The sequence below is a fragment of the Oryx dammah genome, unplaced genomic scaffold (genome assembly GCF_014754425.2).
Source record: "Oryx dammah isolate SB20612 unplaced genomic scaffold, SCBI_Odam_1.1 HiC_scaffold_5, whole genome shotgun sequence".
Taxonomy (NCBI): domain Eukaryota; kingdom Metazoa; phylum Chordata; class Mammalia; order Artiodactyla; family Bovidae; genus Oryx; species Oryx dammah.
Window position 1 is genome coordinate 2,877,747 of NW_024070189.1, and position 14,830 is coordinate 2,892,576.

The window sequence follows — 14,830 nt, forward strand, 5'->3', positions numbered from 1 at the left end:
CCGGGAGCGGGAGGCGGCGGCGGCGGCTGAGGGCGGGGACGGAGCCCCGGGCGCCCCTCGGCGGGCGCGGAGCGTGGCCCCGGCTCTCGGCCGGCCTCCCCCGCTCTCCACCCCACCTCCCCGCGTTGCCCTGGGCAACAGCGCCCGCCGCGGGCGGCGCGGAACTCACCTACCTAGAACCTGACAAGCGGGAGCCCCTCGGACGCGGGAGCCCGTCGCCACCCCGCGTCACGGGGCCGCCCCAGCCAATGGGTGCCGCCGTCACGGGCCCTCGCGGCCAATCCGGCGGCGCTCCGGTCTCCGGGCGCCCGAGAGCTGCCGGCCAATGGGCGCCGGCAGGGGGCGGGCGCTGCCTTCCGACCCCGGCCCTCCCCCACCAGCTCCCGGGGGGCGGGGCGCGGCCCGGGCTCCAGGCCCGCCGGGCGGGCTGCGGGCGGCGGCCGGCGTCGTCACAGGAAGCCCGGGGAGGCTCGCCCGCCCGCGGCCGGGAAGCGGCCGGGCCGGGGGTGATAAGCCGGGGCCGCCTGGAAGGGCCTGCCCGACGGCTCAGCAGCCGGGAGCGAATTCAGGGCGTAGGGGCGGGGGCGTGACTAAAACGCTAAGGGCCCCCGCGGGCGACGCCGGGCACTGAAGTCCGCTTAGGGGCGCGGACCCTCCACCCGCAGTGCGCGCGCGTCGCTCCTTCTCTTCGTGTATCTTGCATGCAGCTGTTCTAGGCTTCATTCTCTTCAACTAACTTTCGGCTGGAATTGCCATAAGGACGGGAGCTCCTTCTCATTTCTGTAATTCCCAGTACCTGAGACCCTCTTGTAGAAAGGCAAGACACGAGGTGCTATAGTTGTGATCAGTTCAGTCAGTTCAGCTCAATTCAGTGGCTCATTCATGTCCGACTCTTTGAGACCCGGTGGACTGCAGCACACCAGGCCGCCCTGTCCATCACCAACTCCCGGAGTTCACTCAAACTCACGTCCATCGAGTAAGTGATGCCATCCAACCATCGCATCCTCTGTCATCCCCTTCTCCTCCTGCCTTCAATCTTTCCCAGCATCAGGGTCTTTTCAAATGAGTCAGCTCTTTGCATCAGGTGGCTAAAAAGTTTTGGAGTTTCAGCTTCAGCAGGAGTCCTTCCAATGAACATTCAGGACTGATCTCCTTTAGGATGGACTGGTTGGATCTCCTTGCAGTCCAAGGGACTCTCAAGGGTCTTCTCCAACTCCACAGTTCAAAAGCATCAATTCCCCGGTGCTCAGCCTTCTTGATAGTCCAACTCTCACATCCATACATGACCACTGGAAAAACCGAGCCCTACAGCTTCTGGTTACTACTGAAGAACCCATTACACCCTTTCCAATAGAGAGGGAAAAAAAAAAAAGAAAAACCACAGCCTTGATTAGACGGACCTTTGTTGGCAAAGTAATGTCTCTGCTTCTTAATGTACTCTCTAGGTTGGTCATAGCTTTTCTTCAAAAGAGCAAGCATCTTTTAATTTCATGGCTGCAATCACCATCTGCAGTGATTTTGGAGCCAAAAAAAAATAAAGTCAGCCACTATTTCCACTGTTTCCCCATCTATTTGCTATGCAGTGATGGGACCAGATGCCATGATCTTCGTTTTCTGAATGTTGAGCTTTAAGCCAACTTTTTCACTCTCCTCTTTCACTTTCATCAAGAAGCTGTTTAGTTCTTCTTCACCTTCTACTATCAGGGTGGTGTCATCTGCATATCTGAGGTGATTGATATTTCTCCTGACAATCTTGATTCCAATTTGTGCTTCATCCAGCCCATAATTTCGCATGATATACTCCACATAAATAAGCAGGGTGACAGTATACAGCCTTGACATACTCCTTTCCCGATTTGGAACCAGTCTGTTGTTCCATGTCCAGTTCTAACTGTTGCTTCTTGACCTGCATACAGATTTCTCAGGAGGCAGGTCAGGTGGTCTGGCATTCCCATCTCTTTCAGAATTTTCCACAGTTTGTTGTGATCCACACAGTCAAAGGCTTTAGCATCGTCAATAAAGCAGAAGTGGATGTTTTTCTGGAACTCTTTTGCTTTTTGTATAATCCAGTGGATGTTGACAATTTGATCTCTAGTTCCTCTGCCTTTTCTAAATCCAGTTTGAACATCTGAAATTTCACCGTTCATGTAGTGTTGAGGCCTGGCCAGGAGAGTTTTGAGCATTACTTTGCTAGCATGTGAGATGAGTGCAATTGTGCAATAGTTTGAGCATTCTTTGGTGTTGCCTTTCCTTGGGATTGGAATGAAAACTGACCTTTTCCAGTCCTGTGGCCACTGATGAGTTTTCCAAATTTCCTGGCATATTGAGTGCAGCACTTTCACAGCATCATCTTTTAGGATTTGAAATAGCTCAACTGGAATTCATCACCTCCCCTAGCTTTGTTTGTAATGATACTTCGTAAAGCCCACTTGACTTAGCATTCCAGGATGTCTGGCTCTAGGTGAGTGATCACACCATCATGATTATCTGAGTCGTAAAGACCTTTTTTGTATAGTTCTTCTGTGTATTCTTGCCACCTCTTCTTAATATCTTCTGCTTCTGTTGGGTCCATACCATTTCTGTCCTTTATTGAGCCCATCTTTGCATGAAATGTTCCCTTCGTATCTCATTTTCTTGAAGAGACCTCTCATCTTTCCCATTGTATTTTTTTCCTCTATTTCTTTGCATTGATCACTGAGGAAGCCTTTCTTATCTCTTTTTGCTATTCTTTGGAACTCTGCATTCAGATAGATATATCCTTCCTTTTCTCCTTTGCCTTTTGCTTCTCTTCTTTTCACAGCTATTTTTAAGGCCTCCTTAGACAACCATTTTGCCTTTTTGCATTAATTTTTCTTGGGGATGGTGTTGATCCCTGTCTCCTATACAATGTACAATGTAACCTCTGTCAATAGTTCATCAGGCAGTCTATCCGATCTAGTCCTTTAAATCTATTTCTCACTTCCACTGTATAATCATAAGGGATTTGACTTAGGTCATACCTGAATGGTCTTGTGGTTTTCCCTATTTTTTTCAATTTAAGTCTGAATTTGGCAATAAGGAGTTCATGATCTGAACCACAGTCATCTCCCGGTCTTGTTTTTGCTGATTGTATAGAGCTTCTCCAAAATCACTGCAGATGGTGACTGCAGCCATGAAATTAAAAGACACTCCTTGGAAGAAAAGTTGTGACCAACCTAGACAGCATATTCAAAAGCAGAGACATTACTTTTCTGATTAAGGTCCATCTAGTTAAGGCTATTGTTTTTCCAGTAGTCATGTATGGATGTGAGAGTTGGACTGTGAAGAAAGCTGAGTGCTGAAGAATTGATGCTTTTGAACTGTGGTGTTGGAGAAAACTCTTGAGAGTCCCTTGGACTGCAAGGAGATCCAACCAGTCCATTCTGAAGGAGATCAGCCCTGGGATTTCTTTGGAAGGAATGATGCTAAAGCTGAAACTCCAGTACTTTGGCCACCTCATGAGAAGAGTTGACTCATTGGAAAAGAGTCTGATGCTGGGAGGGACTGGGGACAGGAGGAGAAGGGGACGACAGAAGATGAGATGGCTGGATGGCATCACGGACTCGATGGACGTGAATCTGAGTGAACTCCGGGAGATGGTGATGGACAGGGAGGCCTGGTGTGCTGCGATTCATGGGGTCGCAAAGAGTCGGACACGACTGAGCGACTGAACTGAACTGAACTGATAGAGTTTCTCCATCTTTGGCTGCAAAGAATATAATCAGTCTGATTTCAGCACTGACCATCTGGTGATGCCCCTGCATACAGTCTTCTCTTGTGTTGTTGGAAGAGGGTGTTTGCTGTGACCAGTGCATTCTCTTGACAAAACTCTATTAGCCTTTGCCCTGCTTCATTCTGTACTCCAAGGCCAAATTTGCCCTTACTCCAGGTATTTCTTAACTTCCTACTTTTACATTCCAGTCCCCCCTGTAATGAAAATGAGATCTTTTTTGGGTGTTAGATCTAGAAGGTCTTCATAGAACCGTTCACCTTCAGCTTCTTCAGCACACTGGTCAGGGCATAGACTTGGATTTCTGTGAGAGTGAGTATGATGGGTGCTGTTAAAAAGCGTACAGCAGTTCTGTGAGTAGTTCCATGTTGTAAGTTCTCACCTCTTCCAGAATCTAGAATGAGGGAAGAACTGAAGCTGGTTTGCTCCACCTCTGAGGCACCCTTCCCCCAAAGAACTTAGTGGAAAATGAGTAATTGGAGCTGAACAGAGACACCTGGGTGATCTGTAACTGTGTGACAGGTGTTATTAGTCTGTTCCAGGGTGTGTTTCTGTAACCGACTCTTTAAAGCATTGTATAGTACACTGCTTTGGCTGAACCACATTCTTTTTCTGGAGCAAATTTTAAGGTCAACCCAAACTCCACCTCCCCCTCCAAAATTTGTGTATTACATGGGAACCAGAGAACAGTGAATAATTAATTCATAGTTGATCACTTCTAAATAGTTCCTTATTTTACTGTAATGAACAGCCCTATACATAGAAAAACAAATTTTAGACTTTACATGTATACTCTGTTAAAAAACCAAAATGTGCTGTGAAGACCAAAAAAAATTTTTTTTCTATTGTGTTTTGGGGGTTTTGTTTATTTGTATTTTTTCAAAACTAAAAGAGCTTTTATTCTTAAGTTATTCTATATTTGAGAAAGGTTAAACAAAATTACAAAGGTTAGACATAATCAATTAGAATCAAAATGTAAAGACAGAAACTTTTAAAAAGTTGCTTAATTCACCCTACTGAAGCTAGAAGGTATTTCCCTTTCTTAGAGTATTTGCCTTAGAAAATTGGTAATTGTTGCATGCTTTTTCATCGCTTTGAAATGTATACAAATTATTTTGAAGACTGGATAGATCTTAGTCATTTTGTTTTGTTAGCTTTATATCCCAGAAATGTCTTTATTAAGGACCTGGGACCTCTCTCTTTGAAATGCAAATATCAAGAAAAGTAGTGCCAGTGAATGGGTAAAGATGTTGTGGTATACATACATATACAGGATAGAATATTATTCAGCCTAAAAAAAAATGAAATCTTGCCATTTCAACAACATGGACAGACCTTGAGGGCATTATGCTTAGTGAAATAAGTCAGACAGAGAAGTACAAATGCCATGTACTCTCCCTTATATGCGGAGTTAAAAAGTAAAATAACACATAGATCACAGATACAGAAAACAGAATGGGTGGTTGGCAGAGGCAAGGGGTGAGAGGTGGGTGAAATGTGAGAAAGTGGTCAAAAGGTACAAACTCCCAGATATAAAATGAATAATGGGGATGTAATAGACATCATGATGACTGCAGTTAATAATACTGTATTTATATTTGAAAGTTGCTAAAGAAAAAAAAGGTAGATCTTAAAAAGTTCTCTTCATAAGAAAAAAATTGAGTAATACATAATGGATGTTAACTACACTTATTGTGGTGATCACTTAAAAATATATGCAAATAAGGAATTACATTGTTCATCTCAAGCTAGTGTAATAGTATATGTCAGTTATACCTCAGTTAAACAGATGGGAGAGAGAGAGCTAAGTCGCCTCTCTCCCAGTTTCTGTGGGATGGTATGAGCCAAAATTCTTGGGCAAATTTTCCCAAATTGCAAAACTACCTTCTGCCATAAAAATGAAACATTTGTTTTTCCTGTGAATAATACTTATTAGCTAACACTGATGGTCATCCCAATTATGAAATAAAGGTAAGATGAATTATATGTGCCTTGTTCTCAAGGCCTGTTACTTGATGACTAGCTATTGTTTAACTTGAAAACATAAGTAATAGGTTGTGTCTGCTGGGCTGTCTAAAAGGATGGCTGCTGTCTTTGCAGTCTCTTTGTGGATTGCCTGCACTGCCCATCACATTCTGGTCTAATGCTTATTCAATAAGAAAAGTGTTTTATTTCTCCACTACCTTTGTGGAGAGACTTTCTGGGTTGGGAGAACATTTTGTTTTTAATTATATTCTCCCCAAAATACCTATGCCCAAAATAGTAAGACTATAAAGAAAATAGTTTCTAGTTTTTTATTTACTCTTGAAAATGATGTCACATTGGGTAATAACATCACCAAAACTAAAAATACATTTTAATACAGTCAGAAATAATAAAATTAATGTTTGGTGTGTATTTTGTAATGACTGTTCACTGCACAAACTAAAGATAGGTGAATAAACCTCTTAAAATAGAAAATGTTCTGTGAATATTAAATTCTGTGGTATGTGTCAAATCAATATGAAAGAAATTGATGAATGTTTATGCGTGAAATGGTTAGACAAAGGCAAAATACAACTTTGGGGATTGCTTCACCAAGGCACATCTCCGAGAAACTTAGAATGCCTCTATCCTTATGCAAAGAAAAATCTAAACCTGGGAAGATGTGTTTGTTGAATTTGTGATTACGTATTTGCAGAGAGTAGCTTTAAGTAAAAGTCTGGTGTGAAAAATAGAACTGTTTGCTATACGCTGTGTCTTTTTGTGTGTGCATGTGTGTGTGTGTGTTTTAAGGAACTCAGATCTCTGAAAAGATTAAGAATCTTCCTAGTTCTTCAGCAATTCTCTCAGTTCTCACCTGTTCACTCCAACTTAAAAACTGCCTGCCATATGCCAAGCACTGTGCCAAGAAATGCAGTTTTGAATGAATGTACTTGAAATAAATGAATGTGGCAAAAATCTATGCTATATTTTTGAAACTCAAAAAAACAATTATAGGAAATCCATTTAAAACGTTCCTTCTGTTATAATTATCACTGTGCATTGCAACACATTTAGCAAACACTTTATTTCACTTGATTGCTGTTCAAATTTCCTTACGTCTTACGTCTTGTAAATGTAGGGAGATTACAGAAGAATAAAGGAAAATAATTTCCTGTCTTGATGATCTATGGGATCCATAAAATACTAGACACCCACAAAGGGCCTGAAGGGATATGTATCTCAGTTGAAGTTGTTAGCGTAAGACTTTAAAGAAGCATTTTCTGTCATTAAAATTTAGATCTATACCAGGTACTACAATGACTGTAGAAATGACACAGTCTTTCCTAGCTATAGATAAATTTTTACTGTATAGTCCATTTTCCCAAGTACCAATTTTTTACTGTTCTAATAACATTACTTACCTGAACAAATGAATACAATAACATTGATGTTGAACCTTCAGTAGTAAAAAATGATTTATAATTTTTTTCCTTACCCTATGTCGCCACTCCCCACTCCCATTTACCTGTGTAATTGTTTCTCACAATAGTCTTTAAGAGAAATTTTGGCCATGTGTCATCTTAGTTCAGTGGCCTCCACATCTATCCTTCCCTCTCTTCCCTAAATTTATATCTCCTCTTTTCTTCCTGTTCACCAACTCCTTTGCTTTCTACTTTCTCTAATCCACAATTCATACCTAACAGCTTACACATATCACTCCTTAAATGAAGAGGCTTAAGGCATGCAATATGAAAATCATACCTACCTTTATGCTATACATACTTCAGTTTCTGTTTTCAGTGCATACAAATTTCTTTGATTTTTAAATTGCTCTCTTGAATGAATACTATCACTAGAGATCATGTCTGTGTGAAACTTTATTTTGATATTTTTTATTTTTGTTTTTCCTTTCTAAATTTCAGTTTCTTTTAAAATGGCTATGTGGTTTTGTTTTACAAATCTACCACGAAAACCCCATGAATAGTATGAAAAGGCAACAAGATATGACACTGGAAGATTAGCATCCTAGGTCAGAAGGTATCCAGTATGCTACTGGGGAAGAGCAGAGGACAGTTACTAATAGCTCCAGAAAGAATGAAGTGACTGGGCCAAAGCAGAAACAACACTCAGTTGTGGGTGTGTCTGGTGGTGAAAGTAAAGTCCAATGCTATAAAAACGTTGTATGTGAATCTGGAATGTTTAGGTCTATGAGCAAAGGTAAACTGGATGTGGAGAGGAGATGGAAGAATCTTCCAGGAGATGGAAAAATTGAACATCAACAACTTAAAGATCAGTAAAATAAAATGGATGGGAATGGGAGAATTTAATTCAAATAACCATTATATCTACTACTATGGGCAAGAATCCCTTAGAAGAAATGGAGTAGCCTTCATAGTCAACAAAACAGTCCAAAATGCAGTAATTGGAAGCAACCTCAAAAATGACAGAAAGATCTCAGTTTATTTCCAAGGCAAACCATTTAACCTCAGAGTAATCCAAGTCTATATCCCAACCACTAAGCTGAAGAAGCTGAAGTTGACTGATTCTGTGAATACCTAAACACATTCTCAAACTAACACCAAAAAAAGATGTCCTCTTCCTCATAAAGGATTGGAATGTAGAAGTAGGAAGTCAAGAGATACCCAGAATAACAGGAAAGTTTGACCTTGGAGTACAAAATGAAGCAGGGCATAGTTTAACAGTTCTGTCAAGAAAACAAGCTGATTATAGCAAACACCCTTTCCAAACAACCAAACAGACGCCAGACTCAACATAGAAATCACCGGATAGTCAATACAAAAATCAGATTGATTATGTTCTTTGCTTCATCTAGCCTGACTTTTTTGTTGAGTATGAGGGCTACTCCATTTCTTCTAAGGGATTCTTGCCCACAGTGGTAGATATAATGCTCACCTGAATTAAATTCGCCCGTTCAAGTCCATTTTACTTCGCTGATTCCTAAAATGCCGATGTTCACTCTTGTCATCCCCTGTTTGACCACTTCTAGTTTGCCTTGATTCATGGACCTGACACTCCAGGTTACTATGCAGTATGGCTCTTTACAGCCTCAGACTTGACTGTCACCACTAGACACATACCCAGCTGAGTGTTGCTTTCACGTTGGCTCTGCCTCTTCATTCCTGCTGGAGCTATTTCTTCACTCTTCTCCAGTAGCATATTGGGCACCTACCAACCTGGGGAGTTCATCTTTCATGTCTTATCTTTTTGCCTTTTCATACTGTTCATGGGGTTCTCAAGGTAAGAATGCTGGATTGGTTTGCCATTCCCTTCTCCAGTGGACCATGTTTTGTCAGTGTGAAATACCAGGCTGGATGAAGCACAAGCTGGAATCAATGATGCCAGGAGAAATATCAATAACCTCAGATATGCAGATGACACCACCTTTTTGGCAGAAAGTGAAGAAGAACTAAAGAGCCTCTTGATGAAAGTGAAAGAGGAGAGTGAAAAAGTTGGCTTAAAGCTCAACATTCAAAAAATGAAGATCATGGCATCCAACCCCATCACTTCATGAAAATAGATGAGGAAACAATGGAAATAGTGACAGACTTTATTTTGGGGGGCTCCAAATTCACTGCAGATGGTGACTGCAGTCATGAAATTAAAAGATGCTTGCTCCTTGGAAGAAAAGCTATGACCAACCTAGACAGCATATGAGAAAGCAGAGACATTACTTTGCCAACAAAGGTCCATTTGGTCAAAGCTATAGTTTTTCCAGTGGTCATGTATGGATGTGAGAGTTGGACCATAAAGTACGCTGAGCACTGAAGAACAGATGCTATTGAACTGTGGTGTTGGAGAAGACTCTTGAGAGTCCCTTGAACTGCAAGGAGATCAAACAAGTCAATCCTAAAGGAAATCAGTCCTGAATATTCATTGGAAGGACTGATGCTAAAGATGAAGCTCCAATACTTTGGCCACCTGATGTGAAGAGCTGACTCATTGGAAAAGACCCTGATGCTGGGAAGGACTGAAGGCAGGAGGAGGGGAAGACAGAGGATGAGATGGTTGCATGTCATCACCGACCTGATGGACATGAGTTTGAGCAAGCTGCGGGAGATGGTGAAGGACGAGAAGACCTGGCGGGCTGCAGCCCATGGGGTCGCAAAGAGCTGGACACGACTGAGTGACTGAACAACAACAATAGTGTTCTTTGCAGCCAAAGACGGAGAAGCTCTGTGCAGTCTGCAAAAACAAGACCTGGAGCTGAATGTGGCTGAGATCGTGATCTCCTTATTGCAAAATTCAGGCTTCAGTTGAAGAAAGTAGGGAACACCAGTAGGCCATTCAGGTCTGGCCTAAATCAAATCCCCTATTTATTGGAGGTAAGGAATAAATCCAAGGGGTTAGATCTGGTAGACAGAGTGCCTGAAGAGCTATGGACAGAAGTTTGTAACATCGTACCCAAGGCAGTGACCAAGATTATCCTAAACACAAAGAAATGCACGAAGGCAAAGCGATTGTCTAAGGAGGTTTTACAAAATAGCTGAGAAAAGAGAAGTGAAAGGCCAGGGAGAAAGGGAAAGATATACCCAACCGAAAGCAGAGTTCCAGAGAACAGGAAAGAGAGAAAGAAGGCCTTCTTCATGAACAGTGCAAAGAAATAGAGGAAAACAATAGAATGGGAAAACTAGAGATCTCTTCAGAAAATTTGAGGTATCAAGGGAACATTTCACGCAAAGATGAGCATGAAACAGCAAGGACCTAACAGAAGCAGAAGAGGTGGCAAGAATACACAGAAGAACTATACAAAAAAGGTCTTCATGACCCAGATAATAACCATGGTGTGGTCACTCACCTAGAGCCAGACAGTCTGGAGTGTGAGGTCAAGCGGGCCTTAGGAAGCATCACTACAAACAAAGCTAGTGGAACTGACAGAATTCCAGTTGAGCTATTTAAAATCCAAAAAGATGATATTGTTAAAGTGCTACACTCAAGATGTCAGCAAAGTCAGAAAACTCAGCGGTGGCCACAGGACTGGAAAAGGTCAGTTTTCATTCCAATCCCAAAGAAGGACAATACCAAAGAATGTTCTAACTGCCATACAATTGTACTCATTTCATATACTAGGAGGGTAATGCTCAAAATCCTTCAAGCAGAGTTCAGCAGTACGTGAACTGAGAACTTCTAGATATACACGCTGGGTTTCAAAGAGGCAGGGGAAGCAGAGACCAAATTGCCAGTATTTGTTGGGTCATGGAGAAAGTAAGGGACTATGCTAAAGCCTTTGACTATGTAGATCACAAGAAACTGTGGCAAATTCTAAAGCGGATGGGAATACCAGACCACCTGACCTGTCTCCTGAGAAACCTATATGCAGGCCAAGAAGCAACAGCTAGAACCAAATGGACTGGTTCAACGGACTGGTTCCAAATCAAGAAAGGAGTATGTCAAGGCTGTATATTGTCAACCTGCTTATTTAACTTATATGCAGAGTACATCATGAGAAATGCCAGGCTAGATGAATCACAAGCTGGAATCTACATTGCCAGGAGAAATATCAATAACCTCAGATATGCAGGTGACACCATCCTAATGGCAGAAAGTGAAGAAGAACTAAAGAGCCTCTTGATGAGGGTGAAAGAGGAGAGTGCAAAAATTGGCTTGAAACTCAACAGTAAAAACAAACAAAGATCCTGGTATCTGGTCCCATCACTTCATGACAAATAGAAGGGAGAAAATGGAAGTAGTGAGATTTTTTTCCCCCTGAGCTCAAAAATCGCTCTGGATGGTGACTGCAGCCATGAAATTAAGACACTTGCTTCTTGGAAGGAAAGCTATGACAAACCTAGATGGCATATTAAAAAGCAGAGACATCATTTTGTTGACAAAGGTCCACATAGTCAAAGCTAGGGTTTTTCCAGCAGTCACGTATGCTGTGAGAACTGGACCATGAAGAAGTTTGAGTGCCGAAGAATTCATACTTTTCAATTGTGGTGGTGGAGAAGACTCTTCCGAGTCCCTTGGACTGCCAGGAGATCAAACCAGTCAATCCCAAAGGAAATCAACACTGGATATTCATTGGAAGGACTGATGCTAAAGCTGAAGCTCCAAAACTTTGACCATCTGATGCAAAGAGCCAACTCTTTGCACTGGAAAAAACTCTGATGCTGGGAAAGATTGAAGGCAAAAGGAGAAGCAGGCAGCAGAGAAAGAGATGGTCGGATAGCATCACCAACACAATGAACGTTAATTTGAGCAAACTCTGGGAGATAGTGAAGGAGCGAGAAGCCTGGCATACTGCAGTCCATGGGGTTGCAAAAGAGTCGAAAGTGACTGAGCGATTGAGCACTCATTCACTATTCCCAAATAGGTGCTTCCTAGGTGGCTCAATGGTAAGGAATCTGCCTGCAAGCAGGAGACACGGGTTAAATCTCTGGGTTGGGAAGATGCCCTAGAGAAGGGGCAACCCAGCACAGTATTCTTGCCTGGGAAATCCCACGGACAGTGGAGCCTCCTCAGAGGGCTCGAGTCCATGGGATTGCAAGAGTCGAACATGACTTAGCAGCTAAACCACCACCACAACTATTCCCAAATAAACTTATTTTGCTGGTAATATAACTGGTTGTTTTGGTTTTTAAGTCAACACTTTCTAGGGAAATTGACTTGTCCATGGAAAAATACTTTTACAGATACTCTAGGGAGGGGAGAATCTTCCAGCATTCAGATTCATTGCCTTATCACATCAAAAGTGAAGTCTGTCAACCCACAAGTTCCAGTAATGCAGTTAACTTCTCTCACCCTTAAATATGAGGAGACACTGGGACTTACCACACTTTTGAGGAAACCACTGTCATGAAAATCAGACACTAAAACAAACAAACAAAAAAATTACCAGAAAAGGTGAGAAAGATTTGAACAAAACCAAAGGTAAGAGCAGAAGAAAGTTTCAGAACTATGAGCAATACCATCAAAGAAAGAAATTCCATGAATAAAAAGAGGATGCTTTAAAAAAAAATATTCAGAGGAAAGAAATGAACTTTTGGAAATTAAAAAAATTAAAAGTCTTAACTTGGCAGTACATGATAAAATGAAGTTGAGAAGTCTCGAGAGAAAAGCAAAAAGACATTTGAAAAATATGAGATAACAGAAAATTCAGGATCAATCCAGGAAGTTGTACAGGTAAACTATAGCAGTTACAAAAAGAGAAGGGGAGCAGGATGGAGCCTGTGTGGAATTATCAAAGAAAGGCATTTCCCCAGAACTAAAAGAAGTATGTTTCCAAATTGAAATGGATCTAGTGAGTGCCTGAAAAATAAATGAAAAAGACTCACAGAAAAGCACTTAATCCTAAAATATCAGAACAGCAGAGATAAAGAGAATTCCCTAAATGCTTCAAATAGAATAACAAACAGATTGCAGGCAAAAGATCAGACATGATAATAGAGGATGACATTGGGCTTTTCAACAGTAAAACTGGAAGCTAGAAGAAAATAAAGCAGTCTCTCCAGATTCCAAAGGGCTATTATTTGCAATTTACAATTTCCTGTAAACTCAACCATCAGTCAAGTCTAAGAACATAACAAGGGCATCCTCAGATATGCAAGATCTCAGAAAGTTTTCTTCGAAAGGAACGTTTTATTAGGAGGACACATGAAAATGTTTTCCACCAAAAAGAAGGACTGAAAAAGAGAGATGAAGACATGAATCAATACTGGAAAAAGAAAATTCCCAGAAGGATGATGAACGAATTTTCCAAGATAATAACTATATGCGAGACCTAAAGAGCAGCCAGTACAGACTGAGGCAAGAGAATGGAAGTCTTGGGAACTGATGTCTCCAGATAATGAAAACAATAACAGGCTCAGCAGATAACTTGAAGCAGTTCACTACTAGAAGAGATGTATTAGCATTAGGACACAATTTGGAGATGACGTAAAGAGTGGGCATATAAGATATGAAGCAAATAAAAAATGACAATTATGAGCCACAGGAATGTAACTTTATTGAAAAAACTTTACATTAAAAAGTGTAACCATAGTGTACATGTGACTCAGCCTAAATAGATAATTCCATAATCATCCTACTCTAAACACTGAATGTTGATCTAACAAAAAATTACAGTATGGTAATTCTTGCAATCCTGTAAGAATAGAGTGAAGGAAAGTCTTGAGTGGAAATAATTTGAGAGAACTAAATCTTCTTCTTTAATAGTAGGAAGTCAGCATATATTTGCTAATTCTGAAGTCAAGACAGGGTATTGAAAGTCTGCCTCACGCTTGCAAGGATAAAGTCCAGTGTTAAGAAGTAGAGTTCAAGCATGGGGAGGAGGGTGGGAACTGAAGAGTAACAGTGGTTAGGGACAAAGGCTCCTTTATGTTATGAATCTTGGGCCACCGTTTCACTTGCACTGCTTTGATAAATACAAACATTAAGAAGAATATGTTGGTGAATCTGTCACACAGCCAGATTTAAGAACTACTAGAATGAAGAACTGGTAGCTCAAATGGTAAAGAATCTGCCTGTGATGCGGGAGAGTCGGGTTCGATCCCTGGGTCGGGAAGATCCCCTGGAGAAGGAAATGGCAACGCACTCCAGTGTTCTGGCCTGGAGAATCCCATGGACAGAGGAGCCTGGCGGGCTACAGTCCACGGGGTCGCAAAGAGTCGGACACGACTGAGGGAGAAACACTTTCAGGATAAAGAACAGGACAAGGCACACCCGTCTGCCACTGCATGCAGCATACGTGGTTAAAGGTCGCGCCAGACATAATCTGCTCTCTAACTTGGATGGCTATTCACTCAGGTATGTCCTGAGCACCTATCACACGTCAAACGCTGTGAGAAGCTCTGAGCATATGACAGGAAACTGCAGGGCAAGGCTCTTCGCCTGAACGCAAGCCGGCGATGCAGACAATAAGCCAGAAACCTGCAGACCATCGAAAGAGATGAGGCTAGGAAAGGGATAAATAAAATGGGAGAAGACAAAGAGAGCTGGAAAGAGCCAAACAGCTACGATTCGGGTCTTAGCTTTGGATCTACTTCACAGTAGACTATGGACGCAAACAAAAGCCTTAGCCATTCTGAGCCTCCGTTTCGGTACCTATTAATTGCATAGTAATTCTATCCTCACTGATTCTTATGATAATTGAGATAGAGT

At 41.8% G+C, this 14,830-nt stretch overlaps 1 protein-coding gene across 2 annotated transcripts in view; it reads right to left on the reverse strand.

Annotated features, from left to right (window-relative positions):
• The window catches only part of FER (FER tyrosine kinase), a 475,518-nt gene extending 475,271 nt beyond the window's left edge, over nt 1-247 (reverse strand). Inside the window, exon 1 of one of the 2 annotated variants that reach the window (XM_040239698.1) lies at nt 174-232. The gene's annotated coding sequence lies outside the window, so the exon portion shown is untranslated. Of the gene's footprint in view, nt 1-173 lie in introns of both variants that reach the window. The other variant, XM_040239697.1, reaches the window with a different exon arrangement.
• Between the last annotated feature and the right edge of the window lie 14,583 nt (nt 248-14,830).